This window comes from Tamandua tetradactyla, chromosome 18, assembly GCF_023851605.1.
Source record: "Tamandua tetradactyla isolate mTamTet1 chromosome 18, mTamTet1.pri, whole genome shotgun sequence".
Lineage (NCBI taxonomy): Eukaryota > Metazoa > Chordata > Mammalia > Pilosa > Myrmecophagidae > Tamandua > Tamandua tetradactyla.
Genome location: NC_135344.1, coordinates 22,283,719 through 22,304,352, shown reverse-complemented (window position 1 = coordinate 22,304,352; position 20,634 = coordinate 22,283,719). Strand labels below are relative to the sequence as shown.

General features: G+C 38.1%; 1 long non-coding RNA gene across 1 annotated transcript in view; it reads left to right on the top strand.

Moving 5' to 3' along the window:
- The first annotated feature begins 2,469 nt into the window (after positions 1-2,469).
- The window catches only part of LOC143662001 (uncharacterized), a 79,147-nt gene continuing 60,982 nt past the window's right edge, over positions 2,470-20,634 (top strand). Inside the window, exon 1 of the long non-coding RNA XR_013165078.1 lies at positions 2,470-2,488. This is a non-coding gene — a long non-coding RNA (uncharacterized LOC143662001). The remainder of the gene's footprint in view (positions 2,489-20,634) is intronic.

Sequence of the window (20,634 nt, the reverse complement as noted above, 5' to 3'; positions counted from 1 at the left end):
TGTAAGAGTAACCTCCAGAGTAACCTCTGAACTCTATATAAACTTTCTCTGCCACTGATACTTTATTAGTTGTACTTCTTTCCCCCCTTTTGGTCAGGATGACGTCGATGATCCCATGGTGCCAGGACTAGACTCATCCCTGGGAGTCATCTCCTACACCAGGGATACTTTCATCCCTGTATGTCATGTCCCATGTAGTGGGGAGTGGTTGCCTGCTTTTTATCATTTAGATGATCTAAATATGCAAATGGATGCTTCATCTGTCAGAGTGGCAGCTGGCTGAGAACACCTGCCCTGGCCATATCATTCTGCTGGCTCAATATTGGCACCTCAGTTTACTTTCTCTAGGCTGATTTGTTGCTCAACAGATTTCATTCTGGATACTAACTTGGTTGCTAGGTACTTTGATTACTGGAAGAATATGCTCTGGAGGTTAAATATAAATATTCCTGTCGCCACTGTAAGGGAGTATTCCCCCTGATTGTAAATGAAAGAATTGGCGTTCACCTCATTGAAACATGAGTGCTATGAGAGGCTGAGGGGCAGCTGTAAATGGTGCATGCTCTAAGCTGTGAAGCCCTCCTACAGAAACCAGCTTATCTCACCCTGCCCCGTCCTGTCACATCTATCATACTTTTCTCTTTTTCAGTGCAGTGCTGTCATCACAGAGGGTGAGAAAATATGAATGATGCCTAGGGAGAAGCTCTCAGCATTGACCTCAGAAAGAACCCCATATGGATACTTTTGAATGAGATTCATGCCAAAATGATGGAGTTTAATAATTTGAATGCCGAGTGGCATCCTCTCGCAATTAAGCTTTGTGATTTCAAACCCTCGGTTCTGCGCTTACTGGATAAGTGAGTCTGTTGTTTCCCCTGTAAACCTGAAGTAATAGAAGTTGCGAATATACAAGGTTTTAGGAGGAATAAATACATACAAAATTCATAGCTCAGTACTTAGCATATAGTTATTGCTTAATAAAAGTTGTCACCATAATTCAGTTCCCTGATGTCAGGACTTCAGCTTTGTTTATGTGCTCGTTATTCCTTGTAATGGTTCGTAAATCTTTCACTCTCTCTTGAAGACTTCTTCCCAGTTCTATACTTTTTTTTTCTGGTAACTGACCATTTTTTCACATGTGAATTTCTAGGTCATTAGGTATAATTCTGTCAGCATCCTACCATCTCTAACTAGAACCTTGGTTCTCAAAGTGTGGTCCCCAGACCAGCATCATTATCTTTGTCTGGGAACTTGTTAGAAATGCAGATCTGAAGTCTCATGTCGGACCTGCTGAGTCAGGTTTTCACAGGTAGAGCCTGGCAATCTATGTTTTAACAGGCACTCCCAGTGAAAGCTTAAGTTTGAGAATGACTGTTCTAAAGTTTAAGGTTCTCTCTCTAAGCCCAACTCACCAAGTAGCGTCATTACCCTCCTTCTTACATGGGACATGACATCCAGGGGTGAAAGTTTCACTGGCAACATGGGAGATGATTCCTAGGGATGAGCCTGGCCCTAGCATCGTGGGATTGACAATGCCTTCCTAACCAAAAGGGAAAAAGAATTGTAACAAATAAGGTATCAGTGACTGAGAGAGTTCAGATAGAGTCAGGAGACTATTTTGGAAGCCACTCTTAATGCAGGTTTCAACTAGATATTGCTATTTACTGTGGTTTGCCAAATCCTAACCAATACCATTCCTGCCAACCCTAAAGAACATCCAGAACTGTATCTGAGATTCTACAAAAGTTCCATGCATTATGATTACTTTCAGAAATCTTCACCCTCCAGGTGGGTTCCTAGGCCGATAAATCCTTAAACCCAGAGGGGCAATCCTCTCCAAGCCTCTCCAGAACATCAATTAGTTCCATCCCCCTATCCCATATTACTGACAGCCATTTCTAATATGAATAAGTTATAATAGGCATAGCCCAAATACCCCTGAAGATTAGGAGAAAGATCCAAGGAGAAGGTGGAATTATAATAGAAAAGATAGGATTTAACAAATGATATGACTGCTGAATCATTAGATTGATATTTCTTTTAGTCTCCAGTGTCTTGGAGCAGCTAGAAGGAAAAACATAAAATTGTGGTACTGTAACCCGTACTTAACTCTGAAATCTTTTCTGTAACTAACTGTTTTGGTGTGCTTTGAAATTTATTGCTTTTTTGTTTATATGTTATGTTATGTTATGTTATTTATTTATTTATTTACATGGGCAGGCACCGGGAATCCGGGTCCTCGGGCTTGGCAGGCAAGCATTCTTACCTGCTGAGCCACCGTGGCCCGCCCTATATGTTATTTTTGAAAATAAAAAAAATTAAAAAGTTAGGGCTCTGACATCCAAGGTCCCCTTGAACTGTGCCTTCTTTCTCTGGAGGTAATCTCTAAGATGTTTGGTATGAACCAAAGGGAATCAAATGGTTAATGGCTGACATAACCCTATCCTTTTTCATAGTAGAAATTGAATGCCACTGGGAGAATGTCCTTGTAAGTACTCCTGGTGAGTACTGGGGTGCATGCTGTCAGTGTTTGCTACTATATCTCTTTTGTTTCATGCATCCATGGCTTTTAATTGATGTATTCCTTGTTTAAATATACTAAATCATTCAGTGAGATGACTCACCGGAAGGTTGTATCTCCTTCAGTGGCATGACTTAGGAAGTTATTTTCTTTACCCATTGCTTTCGACATTTAACAATCAGAGCACAATCTTCTTTTTCACATTTCCAAGCTCTTGAGTACAGTGTCCGTGATAACAAAAGATTAAGTTGATACTGATGGATAAGAAAAATGTGCGGAAATATTTTATTCTTCTCCAGGTTGGAGAAAATGAATGGGCCTTACTGTCAGGTGGTTGTGTAACCAAATTAATTTGTACCATACAAAGTGCAAAAATGCTATTTTCAACTGAGGTTTTGAGTAATCATCCCACTCACCATCCATTGTCTCCAGGGGAGATAAATGAAACTATATCCCTATTTTGTAATCAGACCCAAAGGAAAAAGGGGGAAAACAGGAAAGGAAATTAGGAATTGTTTGTGAACTGCACTGAGTAGACATTTTTCACAGGGATCTTCAGAATGAATTAAAATGGAAAAAAGAATACTGGATGGGTGCCCACGGTGTGCCAACTGACCTGTGGCTAAGAGATATTGTTTTATAATAAAAAATCCATGCCAAGTAAGCCTATTTCTCTACCTTTAATATTTCTCTATTGTATCTCAATATTACCTGAAGTTCTGCAGAAAGGTTCTGCCTGAAAAAGACTGCTATTGGTTTTCATATCACCGATTCCAGCCCCCTTCCCCTTGCTTTTCTATTACTACAGGAAGTCTCACTTCAGTCTTTCTTGTAGCTGAGATGGTCATGTGAGAGAGTCGGGCCCTTGCGGAATAAGCAGAAAGTCTTTGCTTTTTAGATACAGATGCTTCTCCTTTCTGATTTGATTCATCTTCCTGCTTAGAAAGTGGACTTGGTTGCTGGGGCTTTAGAAGCCACTTGTAACAGGAAGGCACCACGCATCTACAGAACTGATATCCGTGAACCGCTGAAACGAAGCCAGCAGCTGTCTACCTCCTGACCATGAGTGCTGAGAGGGAAAAAAAAAAAAATCATGTTTCTAAACTATTAGTAATTGGGTGTTCTGTTTCTTGCAGCCTAGTACCATCCCAGCACTGACTATCCCAGTACAACAAGGGTAAAGGAATTTTTGATAAATGATTTTGCACGAAGATAGCAATGAGACAAAGCAAGTGAGATTCAAGAAGAAAGGAAAAGTTGAACTTGGGGGTCGGAGTTTAGGGCATTGCATTTTGTAATGAACAAATTGTCAACAGATATGTCAGTTCCATAGGAAATAATTTTCATGCAAGTGTAATTTCCTGTAGAGGCTCAAAGAAGGCAACTAAAAGTTGATGTTAGAATAAGGTTGGATAAATTGTACTGTTTCGAAATTGGGTTGCTGTTGATGTTTTGGTTAGAACACTTCATTAGGAGAAACTATCACATGCGTTGTGGGATATTTATAATAGCAAGTTTCTGCTCATTAAATGTCTGTAGTGTTCATGTATTTTATTTTGCAAACAAAAAATGGATCCCCATATTTCAAATCCCACCTTCTTAGAGTATTTAACACATCACCTACAAAATGAACAAGTTTTGCTTAAATGTCTCATATTTAGTAGCATACTGGTAAGTTAGCTCTTCTCTCCCCATCCCCCCTAAAAAAAACCAAACCAAACACCTGTTTTCTAGCCTTTGCCAATTTCTGTGTTGTAAATTTTTCAAACACAGTAATTTTCAAATTATCCATGGCTTAATAACAACTGGCTTATAAAATTTCTGGGCATTTAACAGTTGGGTTTTCAGAGGAGGTGCAATTAACTTCAGTAACTTCTGTGCCGGTAGAGGTTTAGAGCTGGAAGAAACTTAGTTTTCCTTATTTTATGAAATAGTAACAGTGCAGAAGGTTTACAGTATAAGTAAATGTATTTTGCCCTGACCAGCCCAAGGAGCATATAGTATTTAGCAGATTTGCCAGTGAAGTAAAGGAAGTGACTCAGGTCACAGATGTGGTTACAATTTGTTTCAGGCACTTTGCCTTTGGTTTACCTAATGTTCTGTTTTGCTAAAACTTCCCCAGTGCAATATACCATAAATGTATTGGTTTTTACAAAGGGGTTTTATTGAGTTACAAGTTTATACTTCTAAGGTTCTGAAAATGTTCAAATTAAGGCACTAACAAGAGGATACATTCAGTCTAGAAAGGCTGATCATGTCTTCGGTTTTCTGTCAGCTAGGAAGGCATATGGCTGGCATTTCCCAGTCCTTTGTTCCTGGGTTACATTGTTTTCACCTTCTGATTCCAGTAGCTTTCTCTATCAGCTCTCCAAACATCTGCAAATGTTTTTATCTAGGTGTCTGCTCTCTATGTTGGCTTTCTTAAGGATTCCAGTAAACTAATTAAGACCTACCTTGCATGGACAGGATCACATTTCCGTAGAAACAATCTATTCAAAAGATCCCATCCACAATAAGTCAGTACCCATTGGATTAAAGATTAGATTAAAACAGTGTGCCAGTTTGATACTGTTATGTACCCCAGAGTCGCCATGTTTTAATCCTGATCCAGTTTTGTGGGGCCAGACCCACTGCTTAGGGTTTAAACCTGGATTGGATTACTGCCATAGAGATGTGACGTGCCTGATTGTGGGTGTGATCTTTGGAGTAGATGGAGATGTGGCTCTGCCCATTCAGGGTGAATCTTGACTAGTTCACTGGAGTATTTTCAAAGGGGAAACATTTTGAAGAAACCTCAGAGACAAGCTTAGAGAACACTTACTTCTGAGCTGACAGAGATAGAGATGTTTGGAGATGCTTGGAGTGCAAACTGAAAGAGCAGATAGATTTCTAGACACAGGCAGAGCCCAACACATGTTGGCATGTGCCTTCCCATGAGATGCTAAGTAAACCAGAACCCAGAGTTGTGTCCTGGAGGAAGTGAAGGCTCAGAGACACTTAGAGAGGAAACCACTGGCATCAGAAGCTGGAAGCCATTAACTGGCAACAAGGATCAGCAGACGCCAGCCACCTGCCTTCCCAAATCAGCCTTCCTCAAGCCATGGTATCTTTTTCTGGATGCCTTAATTTGGACATATTTATGGCCTTACGACTGTAGAATTGTAACTTAAAAAATTCTCTTTTTAAAAGCCATTCCATTTCTGGTGTGTTGCATTCCGGCAACTCTAACAAACTAATACGAAAAGTATGGCTTTTCTGCGAGTATGTGACAGTTTCAAACCAGCACACCTGATGAGAAGACACATGTAATATGTGTGCTTAATTTAGGTTCAGCATGCAGGCTTATATTTATTTAATGCTACTCATGGCCCTAAGGCTTAGGGTAGCATTAAATAAATATGAGAGAGAGAATCTGTCTAGAGGGTTCATTCTACTACCTCAGCTTCTCTGCAATGATGAATGGCCCCAGCCTGTGGCTCTAGAGGGGAGTAGAAACTCCTCTTGGTAAACTCCAAATTATCTTTTGGTCAAATGAGAGGCAGCCTGTACTCTTTTGGCTTCTATCAACGACCATAGTCACAGTCCTTTAGAATTTAATTTTTCTACATGAAGCTCCCTAAAGAAGTACAGGCCTTCCCTTTTAATGAGACTAACGGTTTTCTCTTGACTGTCACTAGTTTGAACTAGATGTGCTGAGGTTTTCCATTCTTTAGGCTCTTTCCACCTCTTACACTCATCAAACCAACTCTTAATTAGTGTGAGCTGTCTATTTTATTTTTTATAATGGTTCTACCTTTATCAGGTCATCACTTTCACAGTCATGTCCACATTTTTTCATTTATAGATTGAAAGCCGTATGTTGATTTTAGACAATAGCCTAGATACTGTCTCTAGGAACCTTCATTGCTTAGTATATCCTGGTTGAACTTTTATGGGATTTTCTCTAGCTATAGTGTCAAAGCCAGGAGTAGGATTCAGACCTCCTGGTTTTCAGTAATTAATCAACTTACCCAGGATCATACAGCTACTAAACAGCAGAGCCAGTATTCAAACCCATGTCTGCTTACCTACTGTTCTCCTTTGCTTCCCTTTAGAGAAAGGCAGTTAGCTCTTGCCAGCTTTGATCTAAGAAGGTCTAGGTCATATTCTGGCAAGCAAGAGATAGATCTCTGTCCTAAATCCAGTATCCCATTAGATTATCCCTGTTAAATCATAGTTTTATTATAGTATGCCTAATATTGCTAGCAAATGCTAGATTTTACTCTGATAAACTCGTAGCAACCAAGTACCTCATCACTATAGCTTTGTATTACCTGGAAGAGGGAGATGACCAGTTTTCAAGTGGCCCTGCTGGGTAGTTAGTGGATTTGCAGTCATGTGCTGCTGAGTTCAAGTCCACCTTAATCACTTACTAGTTAGATGCTTTGGGAAAATTTTTTTTTTTCTTTTAGAATTTTCTGACTCTTACTGTGTTCTCTTACCTTTTTGTATCATTGTATTTAATACTTGGCATTTTTCTGTCTTCCTTACTAGACTTGGAATTCTGTTAAGGGCATTTTCGTTATTCGTGTTTGTGTCTTTCATGGTTAGCACAATGCCTATTTACATAACAGAGGCTTAATAAATTTTGGATAAATCGTTTAGTAATGAAAGATAATATGACTGTAGTTTGACTATATTTTGGAAGATTGTCTAGGACTTGAGAAAGAATATTTTCTTTCAAAAATCTTTTTGAAATTAGTCAAAATTTCATGACTTAATATCTGGAATGTTTCTTTGCAAATACACATAATGGTAAAGCTTCAAGGTAAATCAGTCCTTGCTTTATCTTCATATATTTTTGAGAATCCTGAGAAAACTTGGTATAGGCTAGATTTGTGGGGCCCTGTGTAAAGTGAAAATGTAGACCCTCTTCTTAAAAAATCGTAAGGAATTTCAAGATGATGACGGTTGAGCATTAAACTAAGTGTGCTGGTTTGAAAGGATGTTTGTCCCCTAGAAAAGCCATGTTTTAATCTAAATCCCATTTCATAAAGGCAGAATAATTTAATTCACTATTCAATACTGTATGTTTGAAACTGTAATCAGAGCATCTCCCTGGAGATGTGATTTAATCAAGAGTGATTGTTAAGCTGAATTAGGTGATGACATGTCTCCACCCATTTGGGTGGTCTTGATTAGTTTCTGAAGTCATATAAAAGAGGAAACATTTTGGAGAATGAGAGCAGTTCAGAGAGAGCAGAGCAGAACGACATAGCCACAAGAAGCAGAGTCTACCAGCAAGCCACCTTTGGAGATGAAGAAGGAAAATGCCTCCCAGGGAGCCTCATGAAACAAGAAGCTAGCAGATGATGCCATGTTTTCCATGTGCTCTTCCAGATGAGAGAGGAACCCTGACTGTGTTCACCATGTGCCTTTCTAGATGAGAGAGAAGCCCTGACTCTGTTCACCATGTGCCTTCTTATTTGAGACAGAAACCCTGAACTTCATTGGCCTTCTGGAACCAAGGTATCTTTCACTGGATGCCTTTTGATTGGACATTTCTATAGACTTGTTGTAATTGGGACATTTTCTCAGCCTTAGAACTGTAAACTAGCAACTTATTAAATTCCCCTTTTTAAAAGCCATTCTGTTTCTGTTATATTGCATTCCGGCAGCTAGCAAACCAGAATACCAAGTATGAGGCCCCTTTAGGTGATAGGTTCTGTGTGATTGCCAGGGCACACGTCCAAAAAGCCAACCCTGCCTGGAAGTCATCCTTGACTCCTCCCCCCCCTCACCGACCCCCGCAGTGAATCCACAGCATATCTTTGAGTTCTCCCCTTTTCTCTATCTCTACTTCCACCCTCTGACATACTGCAACCACTCCTGGTGATCTCACCCTACCTCCTCCTGACCCAAATTCGTTCTCTATTACTCATATAGTTTAATCTTAAAACCTACATTATGTCAAGTCCAGCTAAAAACCCTTCAATGACTTCCTTTTACCCTTAGGATAAAAAATATTTAACACAGCATCCAAGATCCTGTATGAAGGGCCCTCACTATTCTCGTCTGCCTCCTCCTAACCCACGTTCCCCTTGCCAAGTGAATCAGTCATGCTTACCTTGTTTCTCTTTTTAGAACCCAGCTGTCTAAAAAGCACAAGGCCTGAGTGAATGCACTTCTCCGAGCACTTGTACTCTCATCGCCCCCTCACCTGGTGAACTTCTGTTCATCTTTTAGGACTTACCTTAATTTCACTTCTTCAGGGAGGCCTTGCTGAAGGCTCTCTTCTATATCCAGCAAATTTGTTTCCTTATTGTTTCCTTTTCCTTCATAGTATATGTTATATGTCTAATTTGGGGTTTCTAAACCTCAGTACCATTGATATTTTGGGTTCTTTATTTCTTTGTTGTGGAGGGGCTGTGCATGCACTGCAGGATGTTTAGCAGCATCCTTGGCCTTTTCCCACCAAATGCCAGAAGTACCCGCCTCACCAGGTGTGACCACCCAAAATGTCACTAGACATTGCCAAACGTCCCGTGTGTGTGTGTCTGTGTGTGTGTGTGTGTGTCTGTGTGTGTGTGTGTGTGTGTGTGCACGCAAACCCCTCCCCCTCATTGAAAACCAGCACTAAAATTCATTGGTGAGTTTATATATTAATTATGTGAGTTATATATATATAATTAATGTTATATATATATTAATAACTATGTATGTATTAATTATATATAGTCTATCTCCCGCACTGTGCTATAAACGTCAGAAGAGCAGGGTCTGTGTGTTTTCTCATCACTAGATTTGCAAGGACATACCCCAGTGTCCAGCCTTTCCCAGATGCCGGATAAATATTTGTTGAACACATGAATGAATGAGACAGTTAAGCGGAGACTTCAGAGCTCTAACGAGGGCTGGGACTAACTAGAGAGCTGACAGAGGAGAAAGAAAGGAAGCATGCATCTGAACTACATGTATAAAGTGAAAAAGAAAGGCAGGGAGGAACCATTAACCTTTATTGGATGCTGCTAGGTGCTAAGTGCTTTTGTATGCTTTATATTATTTTTATCTTCCCAACATCTTGCATTTACTTCTATCCTCATTTTAAAGTTAAACAAATAGACCTAGTGAGGTTCAGTAACGTGCCCACAGGGGTGGAGCAGCCTTGAACCCACCTGGCTCTCAAGTTGGGGTTTGTTCTATTATGCTACATCTATCAGGGTTACTATCCTCTAAATACAGAGAAGAACTACAGACACTATCGTAAACAATATTAGAGCAACATGAAAATATAAGAAATGGAGTGGAAGGAAATCTGTTATCCAGCTTATGAGAAACTCCCCAAACTCTTGGTTACATGCAAGTGATACGTTCAATGTGCGATGGTGCTGGGAGAGAGTGTGGTAGGTTAGCAGTGATTCGCAAACTTCACAGCATCGTAATAGTTGCCTCTTTGATCTAAACGTGATTCTTGGACTCTATATCCAGAGATTCTGATTTAGTAAAATGATGAAGGCGATTTTCCTTTTTAATAAGTGTTTCTGAGTGCTTCTGATTTAAGTGGTCTACAGCCTACATTTTAAGAAAACCTGGATTCTAAAAGGAAGAAAAACTAAGATGAGTGCTAATGGAAGGTGAGAAACAAACAAGAAGCACAGGGCAAGTTCTGGTTCAGGGGGTGAAAAGGCATGCTTTGCGTTGCTTTGTGTTTTGACCTTAGACTGCTGTAGCCAAGTGCTGTGGGCAGAAAGTTAGGAGTGGCTCTTTCTTAGCAAGCCCTTGGTATTTGGAAGCTGAAAATCTAGGCCCTGTCTTTAAACATGACTTAAAGGAATGGAAATGTGTTTACATCAGAGGTGGGCAAAAACATGACCAATGAGCTAAATTTGGCATGCTGCCTGTTTTTTGTAAGTTAAATACAACCACAACCATTCACTGATTCATGGTCTCTGACTGATTTTGGGATAAAAGTTACCATTGACTAGTTAAAACACTCAATGTTATGGCTCACAAACGTAAATAATTACTCTCCGGACCTTTTAAAAAAGGTTTGTTGTTTTATTTGCTAAGCTGCTCAAAGCAGATACCATGAAATGCTTTGGCTTTAACAGTGGGAATTTATCAGCTTACAAGCTTACCGTTTTGAGGATGTGAAAATGTCCAAATCTAGGCATTATCAAAACGCTTTCTTCCTGAAGACCGGCTACTGGCAATCCTGGGCTTTCAGCAGTCCTCTGTCACATGGCAAGGCACTCAGCAGCGTCTGCTGGTCTCTCTCTTCTCTTCCGGGTTTTCTTGCTTCCTTTGCTTTCTCTGTGTCTGAATTTCATTCTCTTATTGAAGACTCCAGTAAGAGGATTAAGACCCATCCTGTATGAGGTATGTCGCACCTTAACTGCAGTAGCCTTATCATAAGCTCCTTCTTAAAATGGAAACACACCCACAGACATGAATTAACTTTAAAAACATGCTTTTCTGGGGTACATACAGTTTCAAACCACCACATTTGTTAACCACTTTTTTAGAGGATGTGATTAGAATATAAGTTCTAAGTAAATTATTAAGAAAGTATGCCAATGGCTTTGGTTATTTGCAACAGATTTCCTCTTTTTTGTATTTCACCATCACTCCTCCTACACACGTGTGCTCACACCCACACAGACACACTTACAGAGGCAGTCTTTCCTGAGGAGTAGGTTGTCTTTTCATTGTATTGATTTTGAGAAGATGTAAGTGTATCCCACTTCCCTTTTCCTAAATGGTCAGGACTTAATTTTTTTAGCAAACAATTTCAACCTTTTAGTTTGCTAAAGATCAGTTATTATTTTTTTTATAATGACCATGGTCATTTCATTTTCTAATTTTTATTAGAGAAGTTTGTGGGTCTACAGAAAAATCATGCATAAAACATACGAGGGTTCCATAACACCATCCTATTATTAACACCTTGCATTAGTATGGCACATTTTTACAAATGATTAAGGCACATAAGAAAATAATTGTACTATTAACTGCAGTCCATGGCTCACCTTAGGGTTCATGGCTTGTATTATACATACAGTCCCATGGATTTAAAAAAAAAATTTATTCTGGTAACATAAAATTTCCCTTTTTAACCACATATTTAATTTGGTGCTGTTAATTATGTTCACAGTGTTGTGAAGGTTTTGAGAACAAGAAGAAATAATCTCAGTCCTCAGCTTGTAAACCCACTTTATAGCTCCTGGATTGCCGAAAGTCATAAATCTCTGTTTTGTGGCTGCTGAAAAAATATGCATGTTCTCACTTGGAGATTGAGAGTGCCTTTCATAGTTCATCCCCTGACTTATTCAACAGGCATTTTGGAAGGCCTTCTGAGCCCTAGAGATGCAGAGATGCATAAAATGAACTCTGTTAACCATTACCTGGAAAATGGCCTCATTTATGTTAAAGTAGAGCTGCTTTGGAAGCTCAGTGAGGGTCCACCTAAGGCTGCTAGGGGCAACAGATGAGGACATGGATCTGTATCTTGAAATATGCTTCTGCTTGTTACACACCAAGGTGCCAACATCCATTGATTAGGAAAAACTTTACTCCCAAATATCAACGAAAAAATAAATATAAGAATCATGTTTAATCATTCTCCACATATTCTCTTCAAGTGCTACCATTAGCTCAGTCGACGTCCACCATGATTGTACTCTGGGTACATCCTAGTATATGCTGAGGGGAGGAGTACGGGATTCAGTACAACCCACAGGAGTCAGAGGTGTTGAACAACTATATTCACCTATAACCAGGGTCTCTATAGGAAGGACGCTTGCACTTGGTTTCTTTTATTAAGTGCCTCTTAGGTTCCAGCCCAGTGACTGGCGCCTATTTACCAACCTGTTTTTACATCTATTTTCATAGGCTAGGAGTAAAATAAGTGGTTCTCAAATGTTGCTGCATATTAGAATTACCTGTAGAACTTTTATAAGTCCTTATATTCCCCAGGCCAGTGACATTATAGGATCTGAGGACAAGACCCAGATATCTGTATTTTTTTGAGCTCCTCAGGTAATTCCAATGTACAGCTAAGTTTGAAACTACTGCTCTTAATTAGTGGTTCTCAAACTTTAGTTTGTTTCAGAGTTACTCACTGGGCTTCTTAGTCCCAGATTGCTGGGTCCCACCTCCAGAGTTTCTGATTCAGTGGGTCTGGGGCAGTTGGAGAATTTGCATTTCTAACAAGTCACCAGGTATTGCTGCTGGTCCAGAGACAACACTTTGAGAACCACTGCTTTAAATTAAACCAATGAAAGGGAGTGCTGTTGGAGGAGAATATGGTTCACTTATTTTCTCATAAATTTGGTTCATTCTGTACTTTAAAGAATAAGGAGGGGAAGATCAGGCTGGAGATGTCACTGTAATATTTGCTATGTGCCCTTAAGACATTTTTAGAATTTTGGGGTCTCTTCTGGACTCCAGTCAGTTTAATTGTTCTATTTTTCATCAGTGCATCAACATCACACTGTCTCAATGCTGTTACCTTGTAATGAATCTTATCTGGTTGTATTGGAACTCCAGTATTGTTCTCCTTCAGGTTTGCTTTGGCTATTCTAGATCCTTTGCATTTCCACATACATTTTAGATCAGCTTATCAATGTCTACAAAAACACCTGCTGGGATTTTGATTAGGATTTTATCATTGGAAATATAGATGAATATACCACAACAATTTGAATCTTCCAATTCATGAACATGGTAAATCACTCATTTATTTAAGTATCCATTAATTTTTCTCAGCAGTATTTTCAAGATTTCAGCTGTTCTAGTTTGCTAACTGCTGGAATGCAATATACCAGAAATGAAATGGCTTTTAAAAAGGGGAATTTAATAAGTTGGTAGTTTACAGTTCTAAGGGCAAGAAAATGTCCCAATTAAAGCAAGTCTATAATAATGTCCAATCAAAAGCATTCTTCCAGGGAAAGATACGTTGGTTCAAAAGAAGGCCGATGAAGTTCAGGGTTTCTCTCTCATCTGGAAAGGCACATGGTAAACACAGTCACAGTTTTCTTTCTCAGCTGGAAGAGCATATGGCAAACACGGCGTCATCTGCTAGCTTCCTTTCCTGGCTTCCAGTTTCATGAAGCTCCCCGAGAGGCATTTTCCTTCTTCACCTCTAAAGGTCGCTGGCTTGTGGACTCTCTGCTTCATGGTGCTACAACATTCTCTGCTCTCTCCGAATCTCTTTAATTCTCCAAAATGTTTCCACTTTCATAGGACTTCAGAAACTAATCAAGACCCACCCAAATGGGTGGAGACACATTTTTCCCAATCCAGTTTAACAACCACTCTTGATTGGGTTAATCTCCAGGGATATCTAATTACAGATTCAAACATATAGTATTGAATAGGGACAATTCTACCTTTACGAAATGGGGTTTAGATTAAAACATGGCTTTTCTAGGGGACATGCATCCTTTCAAACCAGCACATCAGCCCATCAGTTTAGCACATCTTTTAATAGATTACTTCTGTGTGTTTGATAATTTTTAAACTATTCTATAGGGTATTGATTTTCATTTTATTCTCTGATTTTTTTTTGAAGTATACAGTAATATACTATATTGAGCTTGTATCCATCAACCTTGCAAAATTCTCTTTTAAACTTTGGTAATTTTTAAATGTTCTTTGGGCTCTTATACATATGTAATCATGTCAACTGTGAATAATGTAGGAATAATTTTTTCAGTCTTTATACTATTTATATATTTGTTTGTCCTCTTGTACTGGCTAGCTTCTGTGTGATGTTGATTAGAAGTGTTGATGATAAATATGAGTTCCTGCCATCATGAAGAAAACTTTTAGTGATTTTCCATTATATATGATCTTAGCATAAATTTTTTCATAGATAACATTTATCAGAAGAAATTCCCTTCATTTGCTGAGAATTACTTTTTCATCCTGAAAGGATGCTGAAGTTGTTCATATGCTTTTATTTCATATCATTTTCTTTGTTTACCCTATTAATGTGGTAGAAAAAAGTTATACAGAGCAATATTGAGGAAATCTGGTATGGGTTGTATATTAAATAATGTATTAAATTCATCTTGAATTTCTTAAATATGATAATAGAATTGTTTATATAAGGGAATGCCCCAAGTTTCTGGAGGTACATGCTGAAGTATTTATGTTTACAACTTATTTTGAAATGATTCTACAAAAAAATACATCAGTTTCTACTGAGGTATATAAAACATATACAGGTTGTAGCTACATAGCAAATGTGGCAAATGCTAAGTTGATGAACCCATGTGAAGGGTATATGGTGTTTGAAAATTTTCAAGATAAAAAAAATTGAAAAAATTTTCAAAATGAAAATCAAGGAGGATTCATATAATACGGGAAAGTTGAGTTAACATTGAACTTTTTCCTTCTCAAATGACTTACTTTCTTTTCCCTTGCCAATGTAACATTTACAAAACTATTTCGATAATCAGAGAAAATCTCAAATGTCAAACTGAATTTAAAAATTCTATTACCATGAGCTATAATTAAAAATTGCTCACAACTGATTAAAATCCAGTCATTTTTGGATTCAAGTTGAAATGAAAGCTTGAGTTATTATTTCAGAAATATGAACTAATAGGTTCATATAAAAACATATTAGTTTTGGACCAGATTGTAATAAGAGGAAAAAGTTGGGGAACTTGATTGTTAAATGGGAAAGAATAAATAATGAACTAAACAAAATAATCCAGAAAATAGCAATAAAATAAACTTTCTGCTTCTGTTACTTTTTAAATGTAATTTTATTGATCAATTTAATTGCTGTTTCCCTAATTATTTTCTTTCTGCACAGTATTTATGCTATAATACATTCCCTAATAATGAATGTTATGTTTTTTTAATTTTTACTTTCCCAAACAGTGCAGAGTAAGAATAATGAGCTGAAATTTCATTAGAAATAAAAAAACCAAATGTAGGAAAAACTTTCTGAAACTTTGAGTAAAGTTTACTTAAATTTATTTAAGTAAAAAAACTCAAAGATTAGTAAAGATGTTTCATTGGTATAAAAAACTGCTAGTAATTAAAATAAAGAAAACTATAAGAGTTTTATATCAAATATTTGTTTTAATAAAATTGTCCTGTAGATCAACTTTTGATAAGATGGTTTTCTGATAGCTTGCAGTAGGACAAGTGTTACGTTACCAAATCAAATGCAAGCAACCAAAGAGTTTATGTATTTATCTTCGAATTTTGTATCAATTTGAAGGGTGACTGTGGTTGTCTTTTTAACATCCCTATTGGGGTATTATTGACATACAGTAGATTGAACATATTTATATAGAAGAATGTGATTAATTTTGACATATATAAGCTTGTGAAACTATCCCCATGATCTCCTTGTGTCTCCTGGTAATCTCGTCTTCTGTCTCTCCCTGCCCATTTCTTCCTCCCTAGGCAAACAGATTGTTTTCCCTAGGCAAAAAGTTGTTTGCTTTTCCAGTATTGATCACCTTGCATTTTCTAGAATTTTATATCATTCAAGCGGTGTATACTCTTTCTTGGTCTTGCTTCTTTCATCCAGCACAATTATTTTGAGATTAACTCATGTTATTTCTTGCAGGAGTCGCTTCATTCCTTTTCCTTGCTGAGCAGTATTCCATCGCACGGATGTACCACAGTGTTTATTTGCCTGTTGATTTGGGCTGTTTACAGTTTTTGGCTGTTAAAAGTCTTCCCACTATGAATACTTCCTGTATTAGCTAGGGTTCTCTAGAGAAACAGAATATGCAGGTGATATCTATAAATATAAAATTTGTTAAAGTGTCTTACATAACCATGGAGATATAGAGTCCAGTGTCTGTAGGACAGGCTGGAGCTGGCAGCTCCAATGAAGGTCCTTAGTGAACTCTCAGGAGAGCTGGCTGGGCAACTGTGGGGATGTCACGGTCCAAGATTGGTAGGGCAGGCGGCAAGCTGGCAGCTCCAGTGATGGTCCTCAGTGAACTTCCTGGCTGATGCAGGAAGAGTGGCTGTCTCTTCTGAATGTTCCTTAAAAGACTTCTGGTGATTAGATTAACCATCACTCATTGCAGAAGACAAGTCCCTTAGCTGATTGCAAATGGATGCAGCCAACGTGATCATGATTTAAATCCATGAAATGTCTTCATAGCAACAGACAAGCCAGCGCTCGCCTGACCAGACAACCGGGCACCTCCATGTGGCCAAGTTGACACATGAACCTGACCATGACACCTGCATACTGCTTTTTATATGGGAATGCATTTTCATTTCCTTTGGGTAAATACCTGTAAGTGGGTCAAATTTAATTCCCATCAGAAGAATCTAAAACTTCCAGTTGCTTCACATGTACACCAACACTTGGTAGAAGAAAATCACTTATGTGTGTGTCTAAATACTTGAAACACACAAACATTGGAATTATTATAAAATAGTTCTTTTTCAAACTAATAAAAATCATTTCATTTGGCAAAATACTCTGTTAATATTGGAGTAGGATTTGCCATAGTGACAATATTTGGTGATGGTACAGTCCACCCACATGCAAATCACTGGTTAGTGATGCCAGCTCAAATCAGTTCATCAGAGACTGACAAGATATTGTCTTTCTGTTGGTAATGGGTAGTTCTGATACAGGTTCTGTTATTTAAATGTTTCCATATTTAACAACTGTAGGCTTAACAACTCTGCTAACTATTGCATCACACTGTGTGTATATGCTGCATACACACACTCTCTAAGTCGATGCTTTTCTGATTTTATGAGCTACAAAATTCAGGCATATTTTAATCTAGAGTAGCTCTGGTCCCAGATATTATGGCTATTGAATATTCTATGTGAAAATAACCTGCCCTTTGTACTTCACAAGGTTGTTATGAGGTTCAAAAGAAATGCGTGTAATATAAATAGAAGTACTGTTTAAAATCTAAAACTATGGAAATAAAAGACTTTCTGACAATGAATGACAATAGCCTAAATGTAGTGGCTACTTATATTATGAATTGAATTCGTTCTTACCCAAATAGTAAGAAAACTGACTAGGGAACTCTATTTCAGATTCCAAAGGAAAAAACCTAGCCGGTAGAGGAAGATTTTCAGGTCTTCCAAAAACTGCTTAGTAATGCACAGAGAATTTTTAGGAACCACCTCTTCCTTCTGAACAGATTACTTTTCTTTGTTGAAACACCCACCTGTGTTTGCTATGTTAGCAAAATTTCTTATCAGTAGGTTTGGAGCCTAGTTTATAAGCCTTTTATTTTGAAAGCAGGAATTACAATTAATTAAATGTGGTAGGGGCTAAGAAATGGTGTATTTCCATTTAAATTAATTAAAATGCTATTTTTGAAGTTACTAATTGAGTATAGTTTGCTAATTATAGGCTTTAATTCCTCTATGTGAATGGAGCCACCCTCTGGCCTTAGGTGCATGGTATTGGCTGTATTATGCAACTGACTTTAAGTTAATCTGTACTGATTGCTATGCTAAGCCTAATTAAAAAAATCATAGCAAATCCATTAAATATTAAGTTTGGGACTGTTCCTTATATAATAAAAGCATTGTATTAGCCTAATGTAAATGTAAAAGCTGCAGTCACAAATAACACTTTGACAAAGTTTATGCAAAGTAGCACAATTTTAAAAAAGATCGTTCTTAACCCCCCCGGGAAATAAGAAGAAAAGATTCAGGACAGACCATGCTGTTTGTGTTGCCCTCTTCTGAACCAGGTTAAAATTGTCATTGATTTCAGCCCTGGAAGGAAAATCATAAAACATGAAACCCGAGGGAGTGGTGAGATGTTTGTGAGATATACACCTGTTTTTTCATCCAACTTATATTTACTGAGCAGCCGTGCTCTGAAGGTACTGACCTGAAGAAGCCTCTCCTTCTTTAACTAGTACTGTCACCCCTCTTTGCCTCTGGTAGTCTTTCAGTTGTGGTCGTGGGCTTGTGTGTCGTGGTACTCTGCTGCCGAGAGCTGGTTAGATGTAGCAGGCTGTTCGGTGAATTTGCACCAACGCTCTAAGTATAGAGTTTGATTTGGAGGTAGAAAAGGGCCCTACACTGGACCAATGAGAATATTCTTTAAGGTCTAATAGACCATCACTGGGCAGAAGAGAGGCACTGAAGTCCTGGACCTAGTTGTGTTTGAAGCTTCTAGATTTCCTGGTTACTTATGCCAAACTTTTCCCTGTATGCTTAATCTAGATTCAGTTGGATTTCTGTCACTCACAGCCAAAAGCCTGCTGATGGGTAACTTATCATGAGTCAGGCACTGTTGTATGTAGGTATTAGAGATATAACATGCAAACAGAACCCAGATCCAGTACTTATGGAGCTTCCAGCCTGGCGTGTGTATTTGTATAGCAAGTGCCCCAGGCGTGGTGTTTTCAACAAACCTGTTGGCAGGAATGGCCCAAAGATCATGGTCTTCTAGATTCTTCACGACTCTGATTCCTCTGTCATTCACTTGGGCTGCTGAACCTAAGCTGGTGAGGGACATCTGCACCAAATGTATATAATTCCATTTGCTTAAGACAGAGCCTCATAGGAATCAATCTTCCATAGGTTTGATCACAAGCTAATGTTGGGGGGCTCAAGTTCCCTTGTAGGGATGAATCAATAGAGAAAAATCACTGTGTCTGTGATCAAGGATGATAAGGTACTATGCATATGCCATGAAATATTTTTCAAACGAGTGAATTGATTCTGGCTGACTTGTGTTTTTTTGTGAGCTCCTGATGGATTGGATTTATATTTCAGGGCAAATTAACATTTAGCATTTCTTCCAATAGCTGTTCACTTCTAAGCAGTTTCCATGAAAACATTGTGACTGCAAGTAGGCCTCCCCATAAGGCAATACATAGCTTATGAATGAGGAAATAAATGTTGTATAGCTCATAGAATTAAAAAAAATTTTTTTTAGCTCATAGAATTTTATATGTAATAGTTTTGTGATAGAGTGAAGTTAAAATAGATCATAGGGGAACTAGTACCACTTTGTTTTATCCCTACACTTTCTAAGGACTATTATACAGCTGCTGAGTAACTCTTCTAATGTCTCAAGACTTTAATAATTTAGTGTGCTGTGTAAATGAAACTTGCCACAAGCAGTAATCAGGAAACTTGAGAGTGTCAGCGCTGGCCCCTGGCAGGAGGTTGGACATGCTGCCTGGTACCAGATGGAAGCCCAGGAAACAAGAGAGTAGCAAGAAGGGAATGGGGCCTGGAGCAATAAAAAAATATTGTTGGATATCAAATTCAAATCAGAGTGTGGCAATTCTCATTACTCACAAGTAGGCATTAAATGTCTAAACAGAAATCTGTTGGAATTACTTAAGGGCAGAGTGAAAACAGTAGGGTATTGTGCCATTTGAAACTATTATATACCCCAGAAAAGCCATGTTTTAATCCTGATCCAATCTTGTGGGTCAAGCCTGTTATTTAGATTGGGAAATTTTCATTGGATTATTTCCATGGAGTTGTGACACACCCAGTGTGGGTATGTCCTTTTGATTAGATGAACATGTGAGTCCCACCCATTCAAGGTAGGTCTTGATTAGTTTACTAGAGTCTTTTTATTTTTAAAAAATTAAAAACAGCAACAAACAAAAACATTCTTAACATATGATCATTCCATTCTACATATATAATCAGTAATTCACAATGTCATCACATAAGCTGCATATTCATCATCATGATCATTTTTTAGAACATTTGTATCAATTCAGAAAAAAGAAATAAAAAGACAGCAGAAAAAATTCATACATACCATACCCCTTACCCCTCCCTTTCATTGATCACTAGCATTTCAGTCTACTAAATGTATTTTAACATTTGTTCCCCCTATTATTTATTTTTATTCCATATGTTTTACTCGTCTGTTGATAAGGTAGATAAAAGGAGCATCAGACACAAGGTTTTCACAGTCACACAGTCATATTATGAAAGCTGTATCATTATACAGTCATCTTCAAGAAACATGGCTACTGGAACACAACTCTACCTTTTCAGACAGTTCCCTCCAGCCTCTCCATTATATCTTGGCTAGCAAGGTGATGTCTATTTAATGCGTAACCTCACTACTCTGTTTGGAATCTCTCAGCCATTGACAATTTTATCTCATTTCACTCTCTCCCCTTTTG